The following is a 24,287-nucleotide window of genomic DNA, read 5'->3' as shown; positions in this document are numbered from 1 at the left end:
TTGTTCCTGTTATTTTGACTATAAATAGGAAATAAATGTGACAGAATAAGTGAAGAAATAAATCAACATGTAGCTGTGCAAATGTTCCTTACATGTAAGCTTCCTAAAAATATATCCTTGGTTACAGGTTGCAAGTGAGAAACATATCAAAGTGCTTACAATGATAATGAAAAGCATTATATAAAACTTTAAGTCATTTCTACCCATTTACTAGTGAAAAAATAAGCTTAAAAATGTCATATATGTCACAGAATTTATCAGTGGCATTCTAAAATGATTCAACATAGTTTACCATTCCAAATTCCTGTATAATAAAAAGTAAAAATCTACACAGAAAATGCAGATGGTCTATTTTGTGTATAAAATTTGTTACTGGAGATGTTCACTAAAATACCGTAGAAAACTGTAAAATAAAATACACAATGTCAATTATATCTCAACTTTTTTAATTGGAGAAACAGAATAATAGAGTAGATAGTGATTAAGAAATACTAATATCTATCCTCAAACACTTCATTTCGATTCCATTTGTTTTCTTTTTTGTTTTTTTTTTTTTTTAACTGCACAGTATGGCTTGTGGGATCCTAGTTCCCCAACCAGGGATCAACCAGAGTTCCCCTGCAGTGAAAGCATAGAGTCCTAACCATTGGACCACCAGAGAATTCCCTCATTTGTTTTCAAATGTTAAGAAACACATTAGGTAATGTCACAAAAAAATTTAATACACATCTAAGTATTCCTAAATTTAAAAGTTGATATAAATGCTCTTGTAAAAATGAGTTAAACTAGTCAAAACTCTTCTTACATTCCTTACACTACACAGCAGTCTTCATTTCATTCACTAAGCATTTCAAATTTAAGATTCTACACAAAACTATATGCTTTTGGAGCAGGTAAACTATTAAGAATTGCGATAAGCTACCATAATTTTAAATTTTATATTATTTAAATATAGTAACTTGCTCCAGAAGTTTAAAAAGGTTAGCTATTCTGTCCTTTTAAAGCACACAAAATAGAAAACAAACCATTTAAATCCCATTCCTAAGATCTTATTTATGCCTTTCCACAGAGCTTTGCTTGTGTTCACGTACTAACAAAATTCATTGACTATTCAAGAATTCCAAAACCAATTCCAAAAACCAATCCTGACTGAAAAGAATTGCTTTTCCTACTATTTGCAGTCTAACACTAGTACTACTGTGTTAAACAGATTACAGGATCTCAGATTCACAGCACATGTGAAATCACTTCAAAAGACTACAAAAAAAATCTCACTAGAAAACGTATCAGTTCTATTGACACAGCAAAGTTATATGCTACACACTTACTATAAAAGTAAAACTGTACAATCTAGGCTAAATGCAATCTAAATTATAATATATATATATATATTTTTACTTTTCTAAGACCTTTGGGAAAAAACTCAGAACAAAGGTTACAACACAGACATTTGACATCCAATTCCTCAGTTATAATCGAAAATATTAAACACACACACTACACTTTAAATTATTTTAAAAGAAAACAGAGAGAGGCAGTCAAAGCTGGTTATAAAAAGCATGAAGATAATGGTCAAAGACATAAATACTTTTCCTAAACAATTAAGTGTATCATCGTTACTTGCTACAAAGAGTTGAAGTGAATTTTCACTTGGTACAAAGTATGATCAGGAAGATGACAACATCCTGGCTCCCTAAGTTGTTTAGAACCAGAGGTTCAATGTGTTGGATGCCTCCTACAGGTTTCAGAGATAAGCATATTTCACAGGCAACATAAAGGACATAGAAAGAGCATCAGATTTGGTGGAAGGAGACACAAATATGATTCTCTACCCACCATCAATCTAACTCTTTGATCATGAGAAAACCACACTGCCCTTTTGCATTTCGTCTATAAAATAGGAGACGTAACACCTGCCCACTACACTTCAGGGTTACTGTGAAGTTCAGTAAGTTTATGCCTCCAAAGTACTGAAGAATGCTGGTTTTTGAACTTTTTTATACTGCTTTCCAAACTTTAGATTCAGCAGTTCTGGACATGGCAAGCGTAAATATTTTTAATTAACTACTTTAGGTCATTCCAGTGCAGCGGTTCCCCCAAAGATGAGGCTCACACTTTGAAAAAAATTCCATCACTTTCTTCTGAAGAAACTTTAATGCTACAAAAAGCATTACCCTAGGGATTTAATGCAAATTTCTAAACCTCCTTAGAATTTCAGATTCAATGAAGTTGGGGCAGGGCACAGAGTCCTCATTTTTATCACACTCACTGCAGGTGATTGAGCTCAGGACCCACACTTCTACAAACCCTAAAGCAGATTATTCCCCTTGTACATTTCTCAAATCTAATTTCACTAAATTTCAAATTTCCCCATCTCTAGTGTCATGAAGTTATGACCAACCTAGACAGCATATTAAAAAGCAGAGACATTATTACTTTGTCAACAAAGGTCCATCTAGTCAAGGCTATGGTTTTTCCTGTGGTCATGTATGGATGTGACAGTTGGACTGTGAAGAAAGCTGAATGCCAAAGAATTGATGCTTTTGAACTGTGGTGTTGGAGAAGACTCTTGAGAGTCTGTTGGACTGCAAGGAGATCCAACCAGTCCATCCTAAAGGAGATCAGTCCTGGGTGTTCACTGGAAGGACTGATGTTGAAGCTGAAACTCCAATACTTTGGCCACCTGATGTGAAGAACTGACTCATTTGAAAAGACCCTGATGCTGGGAAAGACTGAGGGCAGGAGGAGAAGGAGACAACACAGTATGAGATGGTTGGATGGCATCACTGACTCAATGGACATGGGTCTGGGTAAACTCCAGGAGTTGGTGACGGACAGGGAGTCCTGGCGTGCTGCGGTTCATGGGGTCACAAAGAGTCAGACACGACTGAGCAACTGAACTGAACTGAGTGTTATGAAGGGCATGACCAATATTAGACCTTCATCATTTCCTACTTCAACTAATCCACCTGACTTGTAATTGGTTCCTGTAAGTCTTGCTCCTTACAAATTCATGGTCTACAGAGAAGTCTAAGGTGCACATTTCTGTCACTCTCTTGTCTAAAACCCTTTCAAGGGACTTCAACTTCTGGCCAAGACAGAGTAACAGAGATGAGAGGTACGTTCCTATTCAAAACAACTGAAAATCTGGGCAAACTGTACAAAAATGTTTTTCAGACACTTGAAACCAGACAACACAGAACAGTGATCAACGAAAGAGAAGAAACAAATAAAGCAAAGCCTTTAATAGCCCCAGCTTCCTGACTGAGTTTCCAGACTGCAGAGCGAGGAGGGTGATCTCAGGCAAACCAGTCTCCCAGTGTTAAGACAAAGCATGGAATCTGGGGAGACTCAGGTAGCTAAGGTTTCCAGAACACTTGTACCAGAGAGAAAGGAGCATCAAAGACAGCAAGACCTCAGAAGATCTACAGAGATCCTCCTCAAGTCTTGAGCTGACCACTCATAAGTATATGCAGTATATCCAAGGCCTGGAAAATCACTCCTACCCACAGCAAGGGGTATACCAGGAAATGTGCAAAAACCAAGGACAGTTAGTGGTTTATAGTTCCTGGTTCACAGGGTTTCCAGTGACTCTGGTGTGAATATTCCTACCCATGGCCAATTTCAAGCTATCAAGCAATATCACTGAGTGCAAAGATGAGAAGAGATACATAGCAGCACATTAAACATTACATAGTGTTTCTACAATAATGATACAATAGATATAAATTACCACCAAAGCACAAAAATAGTAATAAGCAATAATATAATTGGGGTCTTCCCTGATGATTGGTCCAGTGGTTATGAATCTGCCTGCAGGACTTCCCTGCTGGTCCAGCGGCTAAGACTCCAGGCTCCCAATTCAGGGGCCCCAAGTTCAACCCCTGGTCAGGGAACTAGATCCCACATGCTGCAACTAAGACCTGGTGCAGTCAAATGAAGAATTAAATAAATATTTAACAACAAAAAAAAGAATCTGCCTGCCAACGCAGGCAATGCAGTTTCAACCCCTGCTCCAGAGAGACCCCACATGCCGCTGGGCAACTAAGCCCGTGCCACATGCTCTAGAGCCTGCCAGCCGCAATTACTGAAGCCGGAGGGCCTAGAGCCCACAACAAGAGAAGCCACCACTATGAAGAGTAGCACCCACTCACCACAACTAGAGAACACCTGAGCACAGCAAGAAAGATCCGGCACAACCAAAAATTAATAACTTGTTTTTTAAAAAAAAGGAGAACAGAGAAAAATGACAATAAGATTGAAAGGAGACTAGTCCCTGGAACTGACACAAGACAGTGAAGTTTATCTTTGTACTGAAAGAAACTGTCTAGTGAAATAAAGATGACTTCTAACTATAAACGTTGAAAGATGTCATCACCAACAGAAATAGACTATAAGAAACATTAAAAAGAAATTCTTCAGACAAAAGAAAAACCATACTGGTTGGAACTCTGGATCTAACCAAACAAATGAAAAGCACCAGGACTGGAAAATCAGGGTAAATATAAAAGACTTTTTCCCCTTAGTTGTGATATCTCTTTAAAAGAAAATTGACTATTTAAAACAAAAACAACATTAATATACTGTGAAGTTTATAACATACACAGAAGTGAAAGATAATACTAGCACAACAATTAGGAAGAGGGAAATACAATGACGTAAGGTTCTTACACTACATGTGAAGTGGTATAATTTCAAGACACCCTGTAATAAGTCAAATCCTAAAAGGAATCACTGTTTAAAATTGACATTTAATAAGCCAACAACAGAAATAAAATAAAACATAAAAAAGAAAAAAATACTGAGTTCAAAAGAAGGCAGGATAGAGAGAAAAGTGAACAAAAATACATATATATGAAAAATTTTTAACAACAGCAAGGTAGTATATTTAAACAACTATACATACGTACATATGTATATATGTATATATATGTAGTAAATGGCCTAAAAACAGTTATTTGGAAAAAGTTTCTTGGAAAGAATAACAATAAATTTTTAAAGATTCAAGTAATAAAAATTGTGACCATGATAGAATTAAGTCAGAAATCAACATTAAAAGAATTGTCTCAAAATCCCCAAATATCTCAAAATAATAGCATGTTTCTACCCCATGGCCAAGGTCGGGGCAGTGACCGAGAGCGCCAGGCTGTGACAGCCCAGGAGCCGCCGAGAGGAGCTATCCCACGTCCAAGGTCAGGAGCGGCAGCTGAGAGGAGCTACCCCACGTCAGAGATCAGGGGCAGTGGCCAAGACGAGCTACCCCACGTCCAAGGTTAGGGCCGGCAGCTGAGAGGAGCTACCCCAGGCCTAAGGTCAGGGGCGGCAACCGAGAGGAGCAACCCCACGTCCAAGGAGCGGCGGGTGCACGGGTGCAGGAGGGCTGAGAGGAGCTACTCCACGTTCAAGGTCAAGAGGGGCGACCACGTCCAAGGTAAGGAGCAGCGGCTGTGCTTTGCTGGAGCAGCCATCGAGAGATACCCCATGTCCAAGGTAAAAGAAAGTCAAGTGATGGTAGGTATTGCGACAGGGCATCGGAGGGCAGACACACTGAAACCATACTCACAGTAAACTAGCCAATCTGATCACATGGACCCAGCTTGTCTAACTCAAATGAAACTAAGCCATACCGTGTGGGGCCACCCAAGACTGACGGGTCATGGTGGAGAGGTCTGACAGAATGTGGTCCACTGGAGAAGGGAATGGCAAACCACTTCAGTATTCTTGCCTTGAGAACCCCATGAACAGTATGAAAAGGCAAAATGATAGGATACTGAAAGAAGAACTCCCCGGGTCAGTAGGTGCCCAATATGCTACAGGAGGTCAGTGGAGAAATAACTCCAGAAAGAATGAAGGGATGGAGCCAAAGCAAAAACAATACCCAGTTGTGGATGTGACTCGTGATAGAAGCAAGGTCTGATGCTGTAAACAGCAATATTGCAAAGGAACCTGGAATGTTAGGTCCATGAATCAAGGCAAATTGGAAGCGGTCAAACAGGAGATGGCAAGAGTGAACGTTGACATTCTAGGAATCGGCAAACTAAAATGGACTGGAACGGGTGAATTTAACTCAGATGACCATTATATCTACTACTGTGTACAGGAATCCCTTAGAAGAAATGGAGAGCCATCACGGTCAACAAGAGAGTCTGAGATGCAGTATTTGGATGCAATCTCAAAAACAACAGAATGATCTCTGTTCGTTTCCAAGGCAAACCACTCAATATTATGGTGATCCAAGCCTATGCCCCAACCAGTAACACTGAAGAAGCTGAAGCTGAATGGTTCTATGAAGACCTACAAGACCTTTTAGAACTAACACCCAAAAAAGATGTCCTTTTCATTACAGGGGACTGGAATGCAAAAGTAGGAAGTCAAGAAACACCTGGAGTAACAGGCAAATTTGGCCTTGGAGTATGGAATGAAGCAGGGCAAAGGCTAATAGAGTTTTGCCAAGAGAATGCACTGGGCATAGCAAACACCCTCTTCCAACAACACAAGAGAAGACTCTACACATGGACATCACCAGATGGTCAACACCGAAATCAGACTGATTATATTCTTTGCAGCCAAAGATGGAGAAGCTCTATACAGTCAGCAAAAACCTATATATAGAAAACTATAAAACACTGGTGAAAGAAATCAAAGAGGACACTAATAGATGGAGAAATATACCATGTTCATGGATTGGAAGAATCAATATAGTGAAAATGAGTATACTACCCAAAGCAATTTATAGATTCAATGCAATCCCTATCAAGCTACCAACAGTATTCTTCACAGAGCTAGAACAAATAATTTCACAATTTGTATGGAAATACAAAAAACCTCGAATAGCCAAAGCAATCTTGAGAAAGAAGAATGGAACTGGAGGAATCAACCTACCTGACTTCAGGCTCTACTACAAAGCCACAGTCATCAAGACAGTATGGTACTGGCACAAAGACAGAAATATAGATCAATGGAACAAAATAGAAAGCCCAGAGATAAATCCACGCACATATGGACACCTTATCTTTGACAAAGGAGGCAAGAATATACAATGGATTAAAGACAATCTCTTTAACAAGTGGTGCTGGGAAATCTGGTCAACCACTTGTAAAAGAATGAAAATAGAACACTTTCTAACACCATACACAAAAATAAACTCAAAGTGGATTAAAGATCTCAATGTAAGGCCAGAAACTATAAAATTCCTAGAGGAGAATATAGGCAAAACACTCTCTGACATACATCACAGCAGGATCCTCTATGACCCACCTCCCAAAATATTGGAAATAAAAGCAAAAATAAACAAATGGGACCTAATTAACCTTAAAAGCTTCTGCACATCAAAGGAAACTATTAGCAAGGTGAAAAGACAGCCTTCAGAATGGGAGAAAATAATAGCAAATGAAGCAACTGACAAACAACTAATCTCAAAAATATACAAGCAACTCCTACAGCTCAACTCCAGAAAAATAAATGACCCAATCAAAAAATGGGCCAAAGAACTAAATAGACATTTCTCCAAAGCAGACATACAGATGGCTAACAAACACATGAAAAGATGCTCAACATCACTCATTATCAGAGAAATGCAAATCAAAACCACTATGAGGTACCATTTCACACCAGTCAGAATGGCTGCGATCCAAAAGTCTACAAATAATAAATGCTGGAGAGGGTGTGGAGAAAAGGGAACCCTCCTACACTGGTGGTGGGAATGCAAACTAGTACAGCCACTATGGAGAACAGTGTGGAGATTCCTTAAAAAACTGGAAATAGAACTGCCTTATGATCCAGCAATCCCACTGCTGGGCATACACACTGAGGAAACCAGAAGGGAAAGAGACACGTGTACCCCAATGTTCATCGCAGCACTGTTTATAATAGCCAGGACATGGAAGCAACCTAGATCTCCATCAGCAGATGAATGGATAAGAAAGCTGTGGTACATATACACAATGGAGTATTACTCAGCCATTAAAAAGAATACATTTGAATCAGTTCTAACGAGGTGGATGAAACTGGAGCCTATTATACAGAGTGAAGTAAGCCAGAAGGAAAAACACCATTACAGTATACTAATGCATATATATGGAATTTAGCAAGATGGTAACAATAACCCTGTGTACGAGACAGCAAAAGAGACACTGATGTATAGAACAGTCTTGTGGACTCTGTGGGAGAGGGAGAGGGTGGGAAGATTTGGGAGAATGGCATTGAAACATGTAAAATATCATGTATGAAACAAGATGCCAGTCCAGGTTCGATGCACAATACTGCATGCATGGGGCTAGAGCACTAGGACGACCCAGAGGGATGGTATGGGGAGGGAGGAGGGAGGAGGGTTCAGGATGGGGAACACATGTATACCTGTGGTGGATTCATTTTGATATTTGGCAAAACTAATACAATTATGTAAAGTTTAAAAATAAAATTAAAAAAAAAAATTTTTTAAAAAAAAGAAGAAAGTGCTGCACTCCATATGCCAGCAAATCTGGAAAACTCAGCAGTGGCCACAGGACTGGAAAAGGTCAGTTTTCATTCCAATCCCAAAGAAAGGCAATGCCAAAGAATGCTCAAACTACCACACAATTGCACTCATCTCACACGCTAGTAAAGTAATGCTCAAAATTCTCCAGCCAGGCTTCAGCAGTACATAAACCGTGAACTTCCTGATGTTCAAGCTCGTTTTAGAAAAGGCAGAGGAACCAGAGATCAAATTGCCAACATCCGTTGGATCATGGAAAAAGCAAGAGAGTTCCAGAAAAACATCTATTTCTGCTTTATTGACTATGCCAAAGCCTTTGACTGTGTGGATCACAATAAACTGTGGAAAATTCTGAAAGAGATGGGAATACCAAACCACCTGACCTGCCTCTTGAGAAACCTATATGCAGGTCAGGAAGCAACACATGGAACACACTGGTTCCAAATAGGAAAAGGAGTACGTCAAGGCTGTATATTGTCATCCTGCTTCTTTAACTTATATGCAGAGTACATCATGAGAAACGCTGGGCTGGAAGATGCACAAGCTGGAATCAAGTTTGCCGGGAGAAATATCAATAACCTCAGATATGCAGATGACACCACCCTTATGGCAGAAAGTGAAGAGGAACTCAAAAGCCTCTTGATGAAAGTGAAAGAGGAGAGTGAAAAAGTTGGCTTAAAGCTCAACATTCAGAAAACGAAGACCATGGCTTCTGGTCCCATCACTTCATGGGAAATAGATGGGGAAACAGTGGAAACAGTGTCAGACTTTGTTTTTTTGGGCTCCAAAATCACTGCAGATGGTGACTGCAGGTATGAAATTAAAAGACGCTTACTCCTTGGAAGAAAAGTTATCACCAACCTAGATAGCATATTAAAAAGCAGAGTTATTACTTTGTCAACAAAGGTCCATCTAGTCAAGGCTGTTTTTTCCAGTGGTCATGCATGGATGTGAGAGAGTTGGACTGTGAAGAAAGCTGAGTGCCAAAGAATTGATGCTTTTGAACTGTGGTGCTGGAGAAGACTTGTGAGTCCCTTGGACTGCAAGGAGATCCAACCAGTCCATCCTAGAGGAGACCAGTCCTGGGTTTTCATTGGAAGGACTGATGCTGAGGCTTAAACTCCAATACTTTGGTCACCTCATGAGAAGAGCTGACTCATTGGAAAAGACCCTGATGCTGGGAGGGAGTCGGGACAGGAGGAGAAGGGGATGACAGAGGATGAGATGGCTGGATGGCATCAATGATTTGATGCACATCAGTCTGGGTGAATTCCGCGAGTTGGTGATGGACAGGGAGGCCTGGCGTGCTGCAATTCACGGGGTCGCAAAAAGTCGGACACGACTGAGCAACTGAACTGAACTGAAAATCCCTATGAGTCAAAGAAGAAAGAGAAACGAAGGAGAAATTAGAAAATAGTATAACTAAATGAAAATGAAAACAACATAATTAGTAGCTATGAGATGCAACAAAAGTTAACACTTAAGGGAAAATTTATAGCAGAAAACATACTGGAAAAGAAGTAACTCAACTCAATGACAGCACCCACCTTAAGAAACTAGAAATAATAATATAGCCCATATTAAAAAGAAAGGAAAAAATAAAGAACAGAAATCAATGAAACTGAAAACAGAAAAATAAAAATCAATAAAAAATAGTCTCTTGTCACACTAATTAGGAAAAAACTATATAAATTTCTAACATTAAAAAACAATGAAGTGATGTAACTGTATTCTGTATTTAACAGATAATTATTCCAACAAGGGTACCAAGACAAATCAATGAGGAAAAAAATTATAATCCTTCCCCCAAAATGGTGCTAAAACAACTGAATATCTATATGCAATGGAAAGCTGGACACCTACTTTGCATTCTCTTCAAAAATTAACTAAAAATGAATCAAAGACCAATGTGTAGGAGTTAAAAGTATAATATTTTTAGAAGAAAAGTAAGTATAAATCCTTGTTACCTTGGATTAGACAATGGTTTCTTACCTATGACCCTAAAAACACAAACAACCAAGAACAAATACTACATGATTCCACTTATATGCGGTACCTAAAGTAAGTCAAATTCATACAGATAAAAATAGATTGGTGGTTACCAAGAAGTAAGAGAAGAAGGTAATGGCAAGTTATTATCTAATGGATACAGAGTTACAGCTATACAAAATTAAAGACACTTTACAGATGAGATGGATGATAGTGATGACTGCCCAACAATATTATGTACTTAATGCCACTAAAAACTGTGCACTTTAAAAATGATCAATTTTACAAGAATGCCCACTGTCACCATTTCTATTTAACATAGTATTGTAAGTCTCAGTCACAACAATCAAAAAAGAAAAAATAAATAAAAGATAACAAATTGAAAACAAAAAAGTAAAACTGGCACTATTTGCAGATGACATTATAATGTATGTAAAGAACCCTAGAGTCTCCACCCCAAAACTATTAGAACTAATACATAAATTCAACAAGTTTGCAGAATACAAGATTAGTAAGTAAAAATCTGTTGCACTTCTATACATTAACAATGAAATATCAGAGCAAGAAAGTAAAAATATAGCCCCACTTAAAACTTCCTTAAAAAATAAAATACCTAGGAATAAAGTGAACCAAGGCAGTAAAACACCTATACTCTGAAAACTACAAAACAATGATAAAGGAAAATGAAGATATTCAAAGAAATGGGAAGATGTTCAGTGCTCTTGGATTGGAAAAAATCAACATTAATTATTAAAATGGCCATACTACTCAAAGTAAAGAACAGATTTAATGCATCCCTATCAAAACACCAAGGATATTTTTCACAGAACTAGTAGAAATAATCACAAAATTTATATAGAATCAAAAAAGGCCCCAAACTGCCAAAGCAATCTCAGTAAAAAGAACAATGCAAGAGGTATAACTCTCCCAGACTTCAAACTATACTCCAAAGCTACAGTAATCAGCATAGTACTGGCACAAAAACAATAGAACATTGTTCTGGCACAGACACATAGAACAATGGAACAGAATAAAGAGCCCAGAAATAAACATATGCACACACAGTCAATTAGTCTATGACAAAGGAAACAAGGATATATAATGGCAAAAAGATAGCCTCTTCAACAAGTGATGCTGAGGAAACTGGACAGCCACAATCAGATAAGAACATTATCTCACTCCTCACACACACAAAAATAAACTCAAAATGGTTTAAAGACCTAAATATAAGACATGAAACCATACAACTTCTAGAAGAGAACATAGGTGGAACACTCTTTGACATAAATCACAGTGATATTTTCTGGGATCAATCTGCTAAGGCAAAAGAAATAAAAGCAAAAATAAACAAATGGGACTTAATTAAATTCAAAAGCTTTTGCACAGCAAAGGAAACTTCAGTATAATGAAAGACAACCTATGAATGGGAGAAAATATTTGCAAGTGATATGACCAACAAGTGGTTAATATCCAAACTGCTCAAATAACTCAAAATCAAAAATAATCCAGTCAAACCAAGGGTCAGAAGACTTGAATAGACATCTTTTCAAAGACATACAAACAGCTAACAGGCACAAGAAAAAATGCTCAACATCACTAATTATTAGAGAAATGTAAATCAAAAGCACAATGAGGTATCACGTTACACTGATCAGAATGTCTATCATCAAAGAGAATACAGGGCTTCCCTGGTGACTCAGTGGTAAAGAATTTGCTTGCTGTATGGCAAAAACCACTACAATATTGTAAAGTAATTAGCCTCCAACTAAAATATAAATTAATTAAAAAAAAAAAAAAAGAATTCGCTTGCCAATGCAGGAGACATGGGTTCAATTTCTTATCCAAGAAGATCCCACAGGCTGCAGAGCAACAAAGTCCATGCACCACAACTATTGAGCCCATGCTCTAGAGTCCAGAATTCACAATTACTGATCCCACATGCCACAATTACTGAAGCCCACACACCCTAGAGTCCACACTCCATAGCAAGAGAAGCCACCGCAATAGAAGCCTGCACACTTCAACCAGAGAAAAGCCACTGCAGCAACAAAGACCCAGGACAGCCAAAAATAAATAAACAAATTAAAAAATAATAATACAAATAACAAATGTTGTGAGAGTGTGGAGAAAGGGGAACCTTTGTACACTATTGATGGGAAATTGGTGTAAACTGGAGCACCTACTATGGAAAATAGTATAGCGGCTCCTTTAAAAACTAAAAAATAGAACTACCGGGGAATTTCCTGTTGGTCCAGTTAAGACTCCACACTTTTATGTATGGAAAAAAAACAAAAACACTTTTTGAATTAAAGATACGTGCAACCCAATGCTCACAGCAGCACTATTTATAATAGCCAAGACACGGAAGCAATACAAGTGCCCATCAACAAATGACTGGACTAAGACAACACACACACACAGGAATAGTACTCATTCCTCATGCCATTTGCAGCACATGGATAGACTAGGAGAACATTATGCCTAGTGAAATAAGTCAAAAGACCTATACTATACCACTTACATGTATCACTTAAATCTAAAAAATATAAATGAATGTATATGTAAAACAGACTCACAGATATAAAAAACAAACTTGCAGTTACCAAAAGAGAGACAAAAAGGGGGAGGGACAAATTAAGAGTATGTGATTAATAGATAACAAACTACTATATATAAAATATATAAGCAATAAGGATGTACTATATAGACCCAAAAATATCTTCTTTATCTTGTAATAACCTATAATAAAATATAATCTGCAAAAATACTGAATCACTATGCTGTATATCTGAAACTAATACAATTATGTAAATCGACTATACTTCAATTTTTAAATGGTCAATTTTAAGATATATATGTTTTACCACAATTTAAAAATTGAAAACAAGCAACCACAAAATACACATAAATTGTAGTCACAAAAATTTAAGCTTTTTGTGCCTTTTGTGTTTCTAAGAACTCTATCAAGATAACGAGACAAACCACAGAGTGAGAGAAAATATTTACAAATCACTCATCTACAAAGAACTGTTACAACTTAGTAAAAACATAAGCGGTGTAAAAAGTGACTAATGGATCTGAATACATATTTCTGCAAAAAAAGACGTACAAATAGCCAATAAGCATATTAAAAGATGCTCAACATTGTTGGTCATCAGGGAAATATAAATCAAAACCACAATGAGGTATTGCTTAATACCCACTATGACTAGTATGACAAAAAATGAAAAACCAATATTGACAGGATATGCAGAAATTAGTACCCTCATACATTGCTGGTGTAAATACAAACCGTTGCACCTTTGGAAAAGTCTAGCAGTTCCTCAATAAGTTAAACATAAAATTACCATGAGGGAGAAATTTCACTCCTAGATACATACCCAGGAAAAACAAAACATTTTCACACAAAAACTGAATTTTCACAGCAATGTTATTCACAATAGGCAGAAAGTGAAAACAACTCAAATGTTCATAAACTGCTGAATGGATGTATAAAATGTGGTATACAATGGAATATTTATACAGCCATAAAAATGAATGCTGTATTGGTACAAACTACAACATGGATGAAACTTAAAAACCTGACACATGAAAAAAGGCAATCACCAAAGGTCATGTATTGTATAATTCTATTTATATGAAATGTTCAGAACAGGTAAATTCATAGACAAAATCTACAAAAAGGAGATAAGTGGCTGCAGAGACTGGAGGAAAGGAAGAGATAGAAGAAAGTAACTGCTAATGGGTATGGGGTTTCTTTTTAGAGAGAGAAAAGTATTCTGCAGATGATGGTTACACAATTTTGTGAATATTCTAAAAATTACTGAATTATACACTGTAAAGGGATAAATATTATTTCTAAATTTTATAGGAACTTCCCTGGTGGTCCAGTGGCTAAGACTGTGCCTCCCAATGCAGGGGACCCAGGTTCAATCCCTGGTCAGGAAGGAAACTACATCCCACACGCTATAAAGAGTTTTGCGTGCATGTGCACAACTAAGACCTAGCACAGCCAAACAAATAATAAAAGTGATAAATAAATAGCATTTAATAAATAAACTATTCCCTTTGCCTCAAGTAACTGTGCCTTTCTTTCCATAGGCTGCTGCTGCTGCTGCTAAGTCACTTCAGTCGTGTCCGACTCTGTGTGATCCCATAGACGGCAGCCACCAGGCTCCTCCATCCCTGGGATTCTCCAGGCAAGAACACTGGAGTGGATTGCCATTTCCTTCTCTAGTGCATGAAAGTGAAAGTGAAAGTGAAGTCGCTCAGTCATGTCCAACTCTTAGCGACCCCATGGACTGCAGCCTATCAGACTCCTCCATCCATGGGATTTTCTAGGCAAAGTACTGGAGGGGGGTGCCATTGCCTTCTCCATTTCCATAGGCTACTAGGTCCCAAAAAACTGCTCTTCAATAAAGTGAGATAAAAGTCAGAAAATATACTTCATTTTCCATAAAGTTAGATTTACTCAATTTAAAGAATTCCTTTATTCTGAATCTATGTCACTCCTCTTTTTTGGTATGAAAGAGGTACCTGTAAAGATTCTAATATTTTTTAAACAAAATTAAAAGCTGGCAATCTCACACTGATTCCAAAATATTGAAAATTATACTAAACTGCTCTGTAACAATATTTTTAATTTTTTGTTAATTAAACACAATAATTTGGAACCACTGAGGTTGTAATGATACCAGTATTATGACATCATATACAAAAATAAGTATTAAGAAGACAAAATTATCAGGCTGTCATTCCTTTTTTTTTGCCTGGAGGTGGGACACACAAGACCCCAACCAGGAATAGATCCAAGCCCCTCTGCTGAGAAAGCAAGGTGTCCTAACCACTGAATCACCAGAGAATTTCCAGCTGTCATTTCTAAGTATTATTCAGTTCTATTTCATATTAGTGGATCAAAACAGTATTGAATAAAGAACATTTTTAAAAGTTAATCCAAGGAGATAAATGGAGTTTTTAAAAAACCTATTTAGAAGCAATTTTTCTATAAGCTACAGACTCATCAACCACTAGAGACAATTTCCCAATTTTCCCCATGAGTTTCAGAGTCCTATGTGGATTTATGTGTGATAATTCAGTTAACTCTATACTTCTCAAAATATATTATTCAGTCCTCTGCTGACAATTTCAAAATTAGTAAAAGAATGAACTTTCAATTTTATTCAGCTAGTGTTTATTTCATGGAGTATTCTTTTTAAAAGTATAAAGTGAAAGTGAAGTCGCTCAGTCGGGTCTGACTCTTGGCGACCTCATGGACCATAGCCTACCAGGCTCCACGGTCCATGGGATTTTCCAGGCAAGAATACTGGAGTGGGCTGCCATTTCCTTCTCCAGGCGATCTTCGCAACCCAGGGATCGAACCCAGGTCTCCTGCATTGCAGACAGACACTTTACCGTCTGAGCCACAAATCAATGATTTTATTCCATTTTAATTGAGGAGTTCTGGTGTGCTGCACTCCATGGGGTCACAAAGAGTCAAACACAACTGAGAGACTGAACTGAACTGAGGCTGAAAAGTCTAGTCAAAGAAAAGTATAAAGAATTATACAGATTATATCAAGATATAATAAAACAATCAAGTTATAAGGATTAATATTTGAGCAATGGTGTTATAGCCTATAAACATACAAGTTATCTTTCATAAACACCAATATTTAACTCCACATGGAACATATATTCAAAGTTATTGATAAAAATTCACATTTGCCCAATGACTTAAACTCAACTTCACAGATGAATTATCAGTAGAAAATCTTGATTCCCAAATACATAAACCTTTTCATAAAAACTCTTTCAAAAATGCATTTTTAAGCAAATACAGCACCAAGTGAGAGTGTTAAAGCTTAAAGTTTTAGTTAAGTCTTAAAGCTCCCATTTTACAGTGACGGAATGAATGTGAAAAGCCACTGTGTAGGAGGCACGTTGCCTAAGGTACTTTAAAGGCCTCTATTAGTATTCCAAGTTCAATAAATGGACTGCATCAGGAAAAAAAGAAAAAATTAAAAGAAGAAAACCTCAATAGAGTTCTCCAAATTTCTCTTGAATATAATATCTATTTCTATTTTCCCAGACTCAACATCAAAACACTTCACCCAGAAATATTTAGGGCTAAGTACTTTTTTCATTTTGGGGTCTTTTGACCTTTTTCCCTTGGCTGTAAAGTCATTACAATTTTGTACGTCAACTTGAAGTAAGTTCCTTACAGAGGATAAAATCAGAGTATTTTTCCCTTTCCAAAGGCAAAATCTAAAATCATTTTTTAACAGCTAAATAGCCAGACTCAAGGAGTCTAGTGGCTTCTAAACAAACCATTAACTATTCTTAATTATATGTCAACTAACCATGTTTATTTCTTTAGTAAAAGTTCTAGTCTATTGAGCAAATTAAAGAAACCTAGGAAGACTGAAATAAAAGATGTTGGAAAACACTGGAAAACCCAGAACTCAGTGTGGAAAAACCTGTAATCTTGAATCAAAGGTAATTCACCTATACAGTGTAAATGCACCTACACCATATATTGAAAGGCACCTGAATATCCTGGGTATTGGGGTAGGAGATAGTTTTAGGTTCGAATCCTACTTAACTAGTTATGTGACCTACAGCAATGAACCTGACACTCATTCCTCACCTGTGAAATGGGAATAAAGCACTCCTACTACACAAAATTATCCTGAGGATTGAATGAAATAATTTGTATATAGTACTCCCAGCACAGAGTGCTTAATCAATAGATACACATAATAATGACTGTTAACATCTATTATGTCTAATACTAGACACTAGATATTCATTATCTCATTTAAAACTCTCAAAAACCTAAGAGGGGAGGTCCTTTTATATAACTCCCATTTTACAGATAAGAAAACTAAGGCTTGAAAAGTGAACTATTTTATTCAACATTACACAGCTAACAGGACTGGAAAAGGTCAGTTTTCATTCCAATCCCAAAGAAAGGCAATGCCAAAGAATGCTCAAACTACCACACAATTGCACTCACCTCACACGCTAGTAAAGTAATGCTCAAAATTCTCCAAGCCAGGCTTCAGCAATATGTGAACCGTGAACTTCCTGATGTTCAAGCTCGTTTTAGAAAAGGCAGAGGAACCAGAGATCAAATTGCCAACATCCGCTGGATCATGGGAAAAGCAAGAGAGTTCCAGAAAAACATCTATTTCTGCTTTATTGACTATGCCAAAGCCTTTGACTGTGTGGATCACAATAAACTGTGGAAAATTCTGAAAGAGATGGGAATACCAGGCCACCTGACCTGCCTCTTGAGAAATCTGTATGCAGGTCAGGAAGCAACAGTTAGAACTGGACATGGAACAACAGACTGGTTCCAAACAGGAAAAGGAGTAAGTAAAGGCTGTATACTGTCACTCTGTTTATTTAACTTGTATGCAGAGTACATCATGAGAAACACTGGACTGGAAGAAATACAAGCTGGAATCAAGATTGCCGGGAGAAATACCAATAACCTCAGATATGCAGATGACACCACTCTTATGGCAGAAAGTGAAGAGGAACTAAAAAGCCTCTTGATGAAAGTCAAAGTGGAGAGTGAAAAAGTTGGCTTAAGGCTCAACATTCAGAAAACGAAGATCATGGATGGCATCCAGTCCCATCACTTCATGGGAAATAGATGGGGAAACAGTGGAAACAGTATCAGACTTTATTTTTCTGGGCTCCAAAATCACTGCAGATGGTGACTGCAGCCATGAAATTAAAAGACGCTTACTCCTTGGAAGGAAAGTTACGACCAACCTAGACAGCATATTCAAAAGCAGAGACATTACTTTGCCAACAAAGGTTCGTCTAGTCAAGGCTATGGTTTTTCCAGTGGTCATGTATGGATGTGAGAGTTGGACTGTGAAGAAGGCTGAGCGCCGAAGAATTGATGCTTTTGAACTGTGGTGTTGGAGAAGACTCTTGAGAGTTCCTTGGACTGCAAGGAGATCCAACCAGTCCATTCTGAAGGAGATCAGCCCTGGGATTTCTTTGGAAGGAATGATGCTAAAGCTGAAACTCCAGTACTTTGGCCACCTCATGCGAAGAGTTGACTCATTGGAAAAGACTCTGATGCTGGGAGGGATTGGGGGCAGGAGGAGAAGGGGACGACAGAGGATGAGATGGCTGGATGGCATCACTGACTCGATGGACGTGAGTCTGAGTGAACTCCGGGAGTTGGTGATGGACAGGGAGGCCTGGCGTGCTGCGATTCATGGGGTCGCAAAGAGTCGGACACGACTGAGCGACTGGACTGACTGAACTGACTGACACAGCTAATTAAGTGGGAGAACAGAGTCTTAACCACCTTGATACTGTGCTTTACAATAAAAGAGGAACTTTCTCATTATACCCTGACAATAGTCTCAAAAGTAGACAAGCTAGGCATCATCTTCATATCCTCCAACATACAGCAACAAACTCAAGAAATGCCTATGATCACACAACTAATAGAGCCAGAATTTGAGCATAGGTCTTACTACTCAAACCAAAGTTCAATCAGGACTTCCCCAGCAGTCCAATGGTTAAGGCTCGAAGGATGGATCCCTAGTCAGGAAACTAAGATCCAAGATGCTGCATAAGGCAGTCAAAAAAACACAACAAAAAAAAGGAGTTCAATCTATGAGGTTCTGTGGCTCTCTACATTATGGTAGTAATTCTACAAACACTGTGAATGAAGAACTAAGGAAATAAGTTACATCTAAAAAAAGAGATGATATATGATCTATGTTAATACTTCCTCCGCAGTGCTGTCAACAGTCAAATTTACCAGAAGTTAAAACACAGGTTTACTTAAGAATATCAATAACATTATACTAGTTATACAAAGTCTGTGAGAATATCCCAGTGCTAACCAAAAGCATAAGATATTTTGACAGGTCTATTACTATTTTCTGTAGTATCCTTCTTGTTTAATGAATGACATTATTTAACAGAGAACTAGATAAGAAAATTTTATATTTCTTTGTAAGTCATTCAGCCTCTCCTGCAAAGTCATTCCCTCTCTCTGTTCATGAAGAGGGAAAAGATACTCATCTATGGAAAGGTGTAAGAACTGAACACAAGACAGTGCCTAAGGCTTGATATGAAAAGTGTTCTTCAATTTTATTTACTTCCTGCCTATCTCCTAGAATATAAGAGAAGTAAGCCAATTAAATAGTTAATACTGACACAAAATGGCTTCCCAGAGGGCTCAGTGGTAAAGAATCCGCCTGCCAATGCAGGAGACACCGGAGATGCCCTGGAGGAGGAAAAGGTAACCCGCTTCAGTATTCTTGCCTGGAAAATTCCACCACCAGCGGAGCATGGTGGGCTACAGTTCATGGGATTGCAAAGAGTCAGAAACGACTGAGTGATTGAGCACACATGCACAATAAGAACAAGGCACACATCTAATATTTTTTAAACAGGCAAAGATTTGACCACATCAAAACAGAAAGTCAACTAGCCAATAAACATGAAATGATACTCCATTATTTATCAAGGAAACAAAAAACTATTAATGACTAAGATTTTTTTTTTTAAAGGTGAAACAAAAATTGACAAGAGGAAATTCCCTGGTCGTCCAGTGGTTAAGACTTCAAGCTTTCACTGATGATGACCTGGGTTCCATCCCTATTTGGGGATCTTAACTGCGTGACACAGCCCTCTCAAAAAAAAAAAAAAAAAACTGACAAGAATGTGAAGCAACCACATTCTTGTAGAACTCCAATATGCTACTGGCAAGAGTGTAAACTGATACAACCACTTTGGTAGTTTTATCAGTATCTACAATTCAAAAAATATACAATGTGTATTTACTGAATACATAATAAATTGTGTATTTCTATTATAATGTGTAATATTATACACAATAAATTGTGCATTCAATGAATGACCCAATCCTTTCAACCCTAGGCATACACCCAATAGAAACGCATACACATGAGGAGGAAAAAAGAAATGCATGCATATGTTCATCTAAAGACATACAAGAATGTTAAAAAAAAAATAGTACCACTATTTATAACTACCTAAAAGCTGGATGGCATCACCGACTCGATGGACGTGAGTTTGAGTGAACTCCAGGAAATGGTGATGGACAGGGAGGCCTGGTATGCTGCGATTCATGGTGTCGCAAAGAGTCAGACACGACTGAGCGACCGTACTGAACTGAACTGAACTGAAAGGCCCATCAACAACAGATATATAACTTGAGGGTTATTCACACAATGAAGTAGTATACAACATGAAAATAAGCTGTAAGTTCATGCAACAATAAAAAGCTCATAAGCATAATATTTAGCCAAAAAAGACATACACACAGGAGTACTGTATGTTTCCATTTATATAAAGTTCAAGAACCGGTAAGACGAATATGTGGTGATACAGCTGATTTAAGCCTGGCTGACCCCATCTACGTGTATATGTACAACACACACACACAAAGAGCATATGAATAAGCAGCAACAATCACAGTTTCTCCATGAGATGTGTGTATATGGCTAATGACACAGCTTAACAGATAGAACTTCCTCAGTCAGTCAGTCAGTCAGTCACTGAAACTCCCAGTGAAAAGAAGCAAACTCCGAAGAAAAGAAGGAAACAGATCCTAAAGGGCCACCATTTAAACAGTTTGATTTAGTTTTGCTTGAAGTGAGATAAACGATCTGAACTTCAATATCATAAATCAAAAATATTCCCATAGTTGACTGGAGACTTTCAAAAACTGAAATAATAAAGTATCTAAACATCATTCTGAGGTTCCAACTAGCTTCATTATTCCTGGAACAGACTAGTTTGGAAATGATTCTTGGACTAAAGACTGATTCAAGATTCGTTAATTGAGCATGTTATGTTACTATGTACTATCATGCAAAGATGGGCTCGATAAAGGAAAGAAATAATATGGACCTAACAGAAGCAGAAGATATTAAGAAGAGATGGCAAGAATACACAGAAGAACTGTACAAAAAAGATCTTCACGACCCAGATAATCACGATGGTGTGATCACTCACCTACAGCCAGACATCCCGGAATGTGAAGTCAAGTGGGCCTTAGAAAGCATCACTAGGAACAAAGCTAGTGGAGGTGATAGAATTCCAGTTGAGCTATTCCAAATCCTGAAAGATGCTGCTGTGAAAGTGCTGTATTCAATATGCCAGCAAATTTGGAAAACTCAGCAGTGGCCACAGGACTGGAAAAGGTCAGTTTTCATTCCAATCCCAAAGAAAGGCAATGCCAAAGAATGCTCAAACTACCACACAATTGCACTCATCTCACAGGCTAGTAAAGTAATGCTCAAAATTCTCCAAGCCAGGCTTCAGCAATATGTGAACCGTGAACTTCCTGATGTTCAAGCTCGTTTTAGAAAAGGCAGAGGAACCAGAGATCAAATTGCCAACATCTGCTGGATCATGGAAAAAGCAAGAGAGTTCCAGAAAAACATCTATTTCTGCTTTATTGACTATGCCAAAGCCTTTGACTGTGTGGATCACAATAAACTGTGGAAAATTCTGAAAGAGATGGGAATACCAGGCCACCTGACCTGCCTCTTGAGAAATCTGTATGCAGGTCAGGAAGCAACAGTTAGAACTGGACATGGAACAACAGACTGGTTCCAAATAGGAAAAGGAGTACATCAAGGCTGTATATTGTCACCCTGTTTATTTAACTTATATGCAGAGTACATCATGAGAAATGCTGGGCTGGAAGAGGCACAAGCTGGAATCAAGATTGCCGGGAAAAATACCAATAACCTCAGATATGCAGATGACACCACCCTTATGGCAGAAGGTGAAGAGGAACTAAAAAGCCTCTTGATGAAAGTGAAAGCAGAAAGTGAAAAAGTTGGCTTAAAGCTCAATATTCAGAAAACGAAGATCATGGATGGCATCCAGTCCCATCACTTCATGGGAAATAGATGGGGAAACAGTGGAAACAGTATCAGACTTTATTTTTCTGGGCTCCAAAATCACTGCAGATGGTGACTGCAGCCATGAAATTAAAAGACGCTTACTCCTTGGAAGGAAAGTTACGACCAACCTAGACAGCATATTCAAAAGCAGAGACATTACTTTGCCAACAAAGGTTCGTCTAGTCAAGGCTATGGTTTTTCCAGTGGTCATGTATGGATGTGAGAGTTGGACTGTGAAGAAGGCTGAGCGCCGAAGAATTGATGCTTTTGAACTGTGGTGTTGGAGAAGACTCTTGAGAGTCCCTTGGACTGCAAGGAGATCCAACCAGTCCATTCTGAAGGAGATCAGCCCTGGGATTTCTTTGGAAGGAATGATGCTAAAGCTGAAACTCCAGTACTTTGGCCACCTCATGCAAAGAGTTGACTCATTGGAAAAGACTCTGATGCTGGGAGGGATTGGAGGCAGGAGGAGAAGGGGACGACAGAGGATGAGATGGCTGGATGGCATCACTGATTCGATGGACCTGAGTCTGAGTGAACTCCGGGAGTTGGTGATGGACAGGGAGGCCTGGCGTGCTGCGATTCATGGGGTCGCAAAGAGTCGGACACGACTGAGCGACTGATCTGATCTGATCTGATCACTAACATACAATCTCAGCTCTGCACAACAGTTTACATTAATTGAGCATGTTACGCTACTATGTACTTACTACATTAACAAACAATCTCAGCTCTGTACAATTTTCATCTTTAAAAAATCTTAGTTTTTGCAACTTAAGTATTAATAATTCAGCAAGGCCTATGTGAAATGTCTGATGTAAAGATCCCTCTTTTATCTTCAATTTCTACAAAGTCTTCCTTTCAGCAATATTCTTCACTAAAACTATCTTTCACAACTGTCCAGCTGTACATAGCATTTTAAACTGGTAACAAATAATTATGAATGTAAGAGCTTGCTTTAAAATATTAAAAATATGTCTTACATGTGTGTGTGTACTCAGTCACATCCAAGTCTCTGCAATCCCATGGACTGGGAATCCCATATCTTATACACAACAACTACACTTCAGTTTTTAAAAGTGTTGTATTTATAATGAGTTTAAATTCAAATTCTGCAATGCTGTATTTAGGATGGTTATAAATTTGTCAATTAGTTAAATTTAGAGAAGATGCTAAATTTCCATTAACTTTATTCAGTGATTTTTATCTTTAAGGATGTTATTTAATGTCAGCCTCTAAAAACCAGTCAAAGGTAACAAATGATTATTTAACCCACTTTAAAATCCAAGTTCCACTTGTCTTAAGAATTCTCAGTGGTTTTGGTCAATCAACAATTAAGATCAGGAAAAGTCTTAAAGGCAAATAAAATAAGAGGAGACAAAGCAAGGTAAAGATTCATACTGAATCAGGACATTTTACCATTCTTCTCTCAGGACAAAGTCCTCCCAGAAATATTTTTTGATATCATCATCAAGAGCTCAATATCAAAATTAAAAAATTTGAAAGCATATCAGATCTATGGCAATTCCTCTAAGTTCTTCCATTTTACTGTTATTATCTCAGAGAGAACAAAAAAAAATTGATCAGTATTCTAATCTACCTCTAAGTGGATACTCCACCATATCTAAGAATCTACAGAAGGTTAAAGAGCTCTTAAGCCAGTTTTAATATTTCAAAAATCTAAAACTACCATAAAAGTTGATTCTCTTTATTCACAGTAGTTATGTTTCATAAAGTTGCCACAAAACATTGAACATGGAACAGTTAAACAATATGGAACACCAAATTAGCCTAAAGGAAATGTACAATTAAGTTCCTGGATGCCTCTGGTCACCTTTTCATCATGTGATCAAAACATAACTTCGTTTTAGGTGTGTTTCTGTTAAAATACATCTTACTTAATT

General features: G+C 37.8%; 1 protein-coding gene across 5 annotated transcripts in view; it reads right to left on the bottom strand.

Moving 5' to 3' along the window:
- Window positions 1–24,287, bottom strand: part of ZZZ3 (zinc finger ZZ-type containing 3) — a 123,827-nt gene that overhangs the window by 75,668 nt on the left and 23,872 nt on the right. The gene's annotated exons all lie outside the window — the stretch shown is intronic.

Source organism: Bos indicus, chromosome 3, assembly GCF_029378745.1.
Source record: "Bos indicus isolate NIAB-ARS_2022 breed Sahiwal x Tharparkar chromosome 3, NIAB-ARS_B.indTharparkar_mat_pri_1.0, whole genome shotgun sequence".
Classification (NCBI taxonomy): Eukaryota; Metazoa; Chordata; class Mammalia; order Artiodactyla; family Bovidae; genus Bos; species Bos indicus.
The sequence above is the reverse complement of the archived record's forward strand: the minus strand, read 5'-3'. Positions and strand labels throughout refer to the sequence as shown.